Here is a 6,923-nt window from a genome sequence, read left to right as displayed (position 1 = left end):
TTTTAGCATACTATAATTAGAGAAAGCTTTTTTTTTTTAATGTAACGAAAAAATTCGATAATAAATAAAGAACGAATAAGAGAGTTTTGGGGACATGCACGCGCGGAGCCGACGTGGGGACTCGGGGCCCCACGTGTCCCGGCCGAGCCTTTTGGGTGTTATTGAAAAGGTTAAACGAGATTAGGTTTTCTAATTATGGAAGTTTATGGCACATAATACTTACTCCCTCGTCCTTCCTCCTACTCCAACTAATGTGAAGTGTCCGGCATTATTTTTATAATAATAATAATAACAATAATAATTGTGATTTGTAACAATAATTATTCATAATTATTGACCTAAGCTTAGGTGGTTTTGGGCAATGGCAGCAGAAATCATGGTTTGTCAGGTTTTATGCGAGCTCATCTCGTGATTAAAATTAGGTCAAGGTCCACCAACCAAGCCAAAAAGATCAAATAGGTGAAGGTCCAAAGACTATAATTTCGTTTCTTTTTACGATGTGAATGAACCAAGCAAGCGGCGAACCAGGATGCGGACGTCGACAGTGATGACATCGTTTTGCTCCGGCGTCTCGTCTGCTCCATAATGAGCATCGTGCGAATCACGGGGCGGTGACGGAAGCCTTGCGCGAGGAAAAGAAGGGGCCTTCTCGATACCCGTTTGTTTGTACGTCCGTTGTTTGCAGGCGCGATTGCTAAACGAGATTGATCCGGCGGATCATAGCTTAACATAGTGAGATACGTACAGTCAAAATGCATTGTACCACACCACTAATTAGATTCTTAACCTACAATCTCACTGCATTATTCAAGATGCTCTCTCTCTCTCTCTCTCTTCAAGATGGCAACATTGCTTCCACAGACCACCACCACCACCTCCCTTATGAGAAAGAACTCTGGAGCTCATCTGACAAGAAAATTCTCCCTGCCTCAGTTAAAAAAAACTGTACGGACTTGGACCACGAGGCGTAAAAATGAAGTCGGGTATTATCGGAGTTGGGACAAGAAAAAAAAAATTTTGACCCAAAAAAGGAGGATGGGGCGTGCAGGCACCGGCACATTAAAATAAGGAAACACACGAGTGCAGCTCATCCAGATCGCTGTATCGGTGGCTTTGGCCCTAGACTAAGAATAAGATCTTCGGGCATAACCCGTGAATTAGAACGGTAAAGAAAAGGGGCATGTCTATGAGTAATTATAATCATCACTGCCTGACAGAGAAGACCTGTGCCTGAAACAGAGGAGAGAGAGAGAGATTAAGGAGAGAGAGATCAAGGGTTTAAGATTAATGAATGTGGATTAATCAAGAGCTAATTAAAGCGAAAAAGGATGGCTTTCTGGGGGGGTGGGGAGAGGGTAGGTTTTGGCGTTTCCTCCAGGTATGTTTAGATCTCTGTGTGTTTGCGTGTGTGTGTGTCTACTACCGAGGGACAAAATTATCATAGTTATCTTTTACAGTTGTCTCCCAGTCCCCACACGTGCGGTCCCACCCCCCTCCTCCCGTCAAAATTTCCCCGAGTCTCCGATTTTTCTCCACCATTTCCACGCCGCTTCAATCCATCGGTCTACCAACGGGGGAAACGAGGCAGCGAGGAATTGAAAAATCTTTGCGAGGCAACGTAGGGTATGTTGAATTAATTTCCCGGCAATCCCAGTCCTACTAACCGTAGGGTATTCAATGTGTTCGACGATGCCGTGTAGATCTTTTTGATTGTTTTTTTTTTTTGATAATGACATCGATGGCCCTTGAATCTTGGCTCTGTGTGCGATGTGGTCCCTGTACTTTTTAATTTATTTGATATGATCTACGAACTTTGGCTTCATGTGCGATGCAGTCCCCGAACTTCTAATATGTTCAATGTGGTTTATGAAATTTTGATACATGCTCGTATCATTCATGTATTAAATTAAACATGTACCAAAATTTTATGAGCCACATTGAACATGTAACATCCCCAATCTGGACCGAGATAACCAAAGGAAATGGCTATGGAATCAGTGGGCGGACCGAACCGAGGGTTGGTCATGGATCGGCTGGTCTGGTAAGAAGGGTATTTAAAAGATCGGTCATGGTTCAATCGAAGGATCGTTCATAGATCGGCTAAGGGATCGCCAATGAAATGACTTCCTGATTATGCAAGTCGATTAGAGTGATTTGACTATGGATCAACCATTCGACCATAAAGGTCGGTAGTGGGACGATCCCGGGCGGCCGTGGATCGACGTCGTGCAGACGTGTATCGATCGCGGGTGATTCCGCTTGACCATGCACCGGTCACGAGCGACCCTAGACCGACTTCGTTGAGTTCAATTCCACGCGACTACATGACAACGGAGGGTCAACTATGAATCATTGATGCTCGAACATGGATCGGTCACGAATCAGTTATGGATCGTTACGTTGAATTGGGTAAGCCATGGACAGGCCATGTGCTAGGCCTTGCGCCCGGCCATGCACCAGCTGTGTGCCCGTAAGTTAGGCCACGGGCTGGCCTTGTACTTGTCCGTGTGCCGACCATTGTGCTTTACCTTTGTGCTGGGCTTTGTGCCCATGGGTTCCGGTCCGAACCTAGTTTTGTGCTCGCCAGACTTGACCACGGGCCGTGCATTGTGCCGTTCATGAGCCAATGCGTACGTCTGATCTATGAATCAATCCCTCATCCATGCATCTCGTCTATACGCACGGCACGCTGCTCGTGTGGCCCGGCTTTGCGCTGGCACGCCATCCGTGTGGCCCGGTGTTATGCTCATGCACTCGGCTCAATGCCTATGCAGCAGGCCGTGTGCCCGTGTGGCCCGGCCGTGTGCTAGGCCTCGTGCTTGGTCAGTTTGGCTGGTCCGGCCTTGTGCCATTCAGCCTGGTCTTTGGCTCGGTTATGTCCAATCACACTCGGACATATTTTTACACCTAACCTTGGTTCCAAATGGGATGGTTAATCGTTGATGGCAATTGAAACCCCTAATTACCTTAGTTCCTTATTAAGTCAAGTTTTAGTGAAAATAGGGTGTTCAAAGAAAGATATGCCATTAGAATTAGCAAGGACCTCAATTATTGAGTGTTAATGATAGGGTCACATGATTCACGCCTATAATACTTCTTGGGACAAGAAGGCAAGTTGATTTAGTCAAGTCCATGGCTTTATTAGAAACTTACATTGCAAGTTAGCTTAGATAACTTACCTTGCAAGTTGGCTTGGTTAACTTACCTTACAAGTTGGCTTGGATAACTTACATTGAAAGTTGGCTAATTTCTCTAGCAAGTTGGCAAGAGGCATATAAATAGAGGAGCCTTCTCTTGCATTTTCACCTCTTTGGCTCACCATTCCACCATCACCTCTCTCTCTCTCTCTCTCTCTCTCTCTCTCTCTCTCTCTCTCTCTCTCTCTTACACCCTCACTCTCTCTTGGCCACTCTCTCTTTCTCGGTCGCACCCTTGCCCGCGCCCATGCCCGTGCCGCACCGTGTCCTTGCCATAACCTTGTCGCTCGGCTCACCCCTAGGCCACACTCAGCCACAATCTTTGAGAGTAGTACATAGACCTACTAAACTTTGGTTAGGGCGATGTGTGTACGTTGGTTGAACGGGTCATGTTCTTGTTGTGTTTGTATGGTATAGTAAGTAGACCTACTAAACTTTGGTTAAGGCAATGTGTTACGTTGGTTGAACGAGTCATGTTCTTGTTGTGCTTGTGTAATATAGTAAGTAGATTTACTAAACCTTGGCTAGAGTGTCGTGTTTCGTTGTTAGACGAGTCATATTCTTGTTGTGCTTGTGTGGTATAGTAAGTAGACTTACTAAACCTTGGCTACGGTGTCGTGTTACGTTGTTAGGCGAGTCGTATTCTTGTTGGACTTGCTTGATTTCCGTTGTTTGTGGAATGTTTGTTATAGCTTGCCCTGCATGTTTATGCATTTTGTAAGGTTTGCTCATGTATAAATGCACGCCCCGGGCCATGGATGAATCTCGCTTGGTTCATATCAGTGTCGAGGTGTGTCAGAACGAGCCTTGCTTGGAAGGTCGATATTGAGGCGTACCGATCCAAGCCTTGCTTGGTGTAGGTCAGCGCCATGACCGGTCGGTTCAGACCACGAGCTTAGTTTCGTGCCCGGCATGACTTAAGACTTTAGATGCAACATGGGATGATACACACTTTATGTGAAGTACTCAAGTTGGTATGATGCTTGTTGGCATGGTCGCACGAGGGAAAAGAATAGCCGTCGCTTTTGATTGGGGACGTTGCCCAATGGATTTCGGATGAATAGCCATCGCCCTTGATTAGGAGACGTTGCCTGATTAAGTTCGAATGAAAAGCTATCAGCCTCGGATTAGGGGACGTTGCTCGGAGAATTTCCGAAAGAACCCTACCAACGGTTGAGATAATGAATCTCTCGTGTGCATGCTTTTGGTTGAGATGTTGTTGCTTGAATAGAATGACAAGTTGAGATCATCTTATGCGCAAAAACGAGTGTGTTTGAAGCATATTTGCTATTGATCTGCTATCAATTGATGTGGCTATGACATGTGCTTAGTTTGATGGTGATGTGTCCTCCGATCCGGAGTTTAATGAGTTTTACTTACCGAGTCCTTAACTCACTCTGTTATTTTTTAGATTTATAGGCATGGAAGTCTCATACCAGTTTTGGGAGCTGTAGTCGTGCTAGAGGAGATAGGAATTTCCTCTAGCCTACGCGGATACATGTAATATGTTGAAAAGGGAAAAAGGCCCGTAGAAAGGGGTTTGTAGAATACACTCATGTAATAAATATGCCATCCTGTAAATATAAGGTTTGCTCATGGTGTTTGTCTTAACCCCATTGTTTGTTTGATTGTCCTGAGTTTATGCTTCCGCTTGTTTGTAACGATAAGATAAAATTGAATGGGACGTCATGCTCTTAATGAGAAGATAAAAGAAACGGGACGGTGACGCGCCTATAACGTCGCATTAATAACCCCGAGGTGAGGATGTGACAGAACAAATTAGAAATTTGGGGACCGCATAGCACATTTGGCATAGTTCGAATATCATATTGAACAAATTAAAAGTCCATGGATTACATTACATATTTGACAAAATTTAAATGACCATTTATCTCATTATCCCTTGTTTTTTTATTTGGTAGATTGATCTACTCAGAAAAGTCACGAGTTAAGTCTATCCGAGTCCACCGTCCATAAGTTTTTTTGTGAATGCTGAAGAATGAAATTCCCGCGTTAAGATTCAGATGAAGACCATCGAGATTTAGGTTTGAATTTACATGCAAAATGAACTTTTCAAACCAAATACAACATTTATCGATCGGAAAAGGGACGAGAAAAGAGCTGGCACGCTCGGTTTCCCATCTAGACGTCCCGCTCTTTAATTTTTGCAAGATGACGCATGACTTTGAGATGCTATCAGGACATAGAATGAACTCGTTAATTTCGCTCGAACGTAAAGTCACATTCGAAAGAAGAAAGAACACACGACTCTTGTAAATCGAAAAGAAAAATAAAAACCATTTTCCAACAAAATAACGGTTTCTTTTTTCCTTATTAAGCAAGAAATATATTTTTACTCAGTTTTTGGCCCTTCCCTCCCTCTCTCTTAACGGTTGACAAATGGGTGTTTATCAGACAAATCAAACAACCTTAACCTTATGTTTTTTGCTCCTAGTACTACTCAAGTAGTTGTAGTAGCAAGTAGTAGTAGACTAGTAGTACTTTGCTAGTGTTGTGGTGTCGGTTACCGGGGAGTCGCGACCTTTTCGGTCAACGTCTTTTTCTTGCCCTTCTTGCCTGACCCGCGAATTCAACGATTAATCGGCAAACATCGTGGGGGCACTTGGCGCCATATTCAAATGGGCCCCAACCGTCCTCTCTCTTCTTTTTTATTTTTTTTAATTTTTTAATCTTATTATTTGATTTTCGGTATTATATATTATTTATTTTCGCAATTCGTGCACCCACTTTTCCCAAAAACCGCTATCGGCCACACCCACCCTTAAACTACTACTTTTCGATCCCACGAAATTTCCCAAGATGTAACCCCCCGCAATGATGAGAAAATAATCTTTTTTTTTTTTTATAAATTAATTTTTCCAAATTTTGAAATTCTTTTTCCCCTTCCCCTATCTCTATTTCCATATCGAGAAAGATGCTTTCTCTCCTATTCTTGCTCTCTTGCTCAGAAGAAGACCTTTCTAAATTGTAGATTTAACAGAGAGCTTACCCCTTTTTTTCTCTTTTCCCTTGACTCAAATAAAGAAATCCCGTCGTTTTTAAAATGACGTTTTTCTCGTGTTTGTGCGCGATAAATCGCGTCGAAAATGAAAATATGTTTTCATTGGGCATGCTCAACAAGAACTCCTTATTTACAAATGACTCATAACGGGGCTTTTTTTCTTATGTGGGAAGAGGAGATTGTTCTTGTTCATTCAAAGACCAGTTGCTGTTTTGGTCGGTAAAGATCCAATCTTACAATTTTTTTTTTGCAGTGGCCATATATTATGATGCGAAAAATTTAAAAAAAAATTTGTCCTTCATTCTTTTTAATACCATTTTTCTTCGCTCCGAATAATATGATGTGGAAAAAAAGGAAAAAAAAAACAGAGATATTTGGAAAATGCTAGGCTGGAGAGAGTGAGATCCGGGGGGGTCAGGACAGCAAATGGGACCTGTAATCAAAGCCTCTTCTGCATAACTTGTGGGCAACGGAACTTCTCCAAGCACCTCCCGTTGAAATCCATCGCCCCCTCCCCCCAAGAAAAGATAAATTAAAGAAAGATTTGTTTTTTTTTTGTTTTTGCTAATTTCCAACATCACAAATTCCACAATCAAGAGACTTTAGGAGAAAGAAATTTCAAGAAATGGGTCATATGATCAAGACGGTGGGCAGATTGCTAAAACCAGCACGAAGAGGTCACGGAAATATCTGTGCCGCGCAAT

This window comes from Syzygium oleosum, unplaced genomic scaffold (genome assembly GCF_021117445.2).
Source record: "Syzygium oleosum isolate NSW1041296 unplaced genomic scaffold, Sole_v2.1 Sole_v2.20, whole genome shotgun sequence".
NCBI lineage: Eukaryota > Viridiplantae > Streptophyta > Magnoliopsida > Myrtales > Myrtaceae > Syzygium > Syzygium oleosum.
This window is presented reverse-complemented; position numbering follows the sequence as displayed.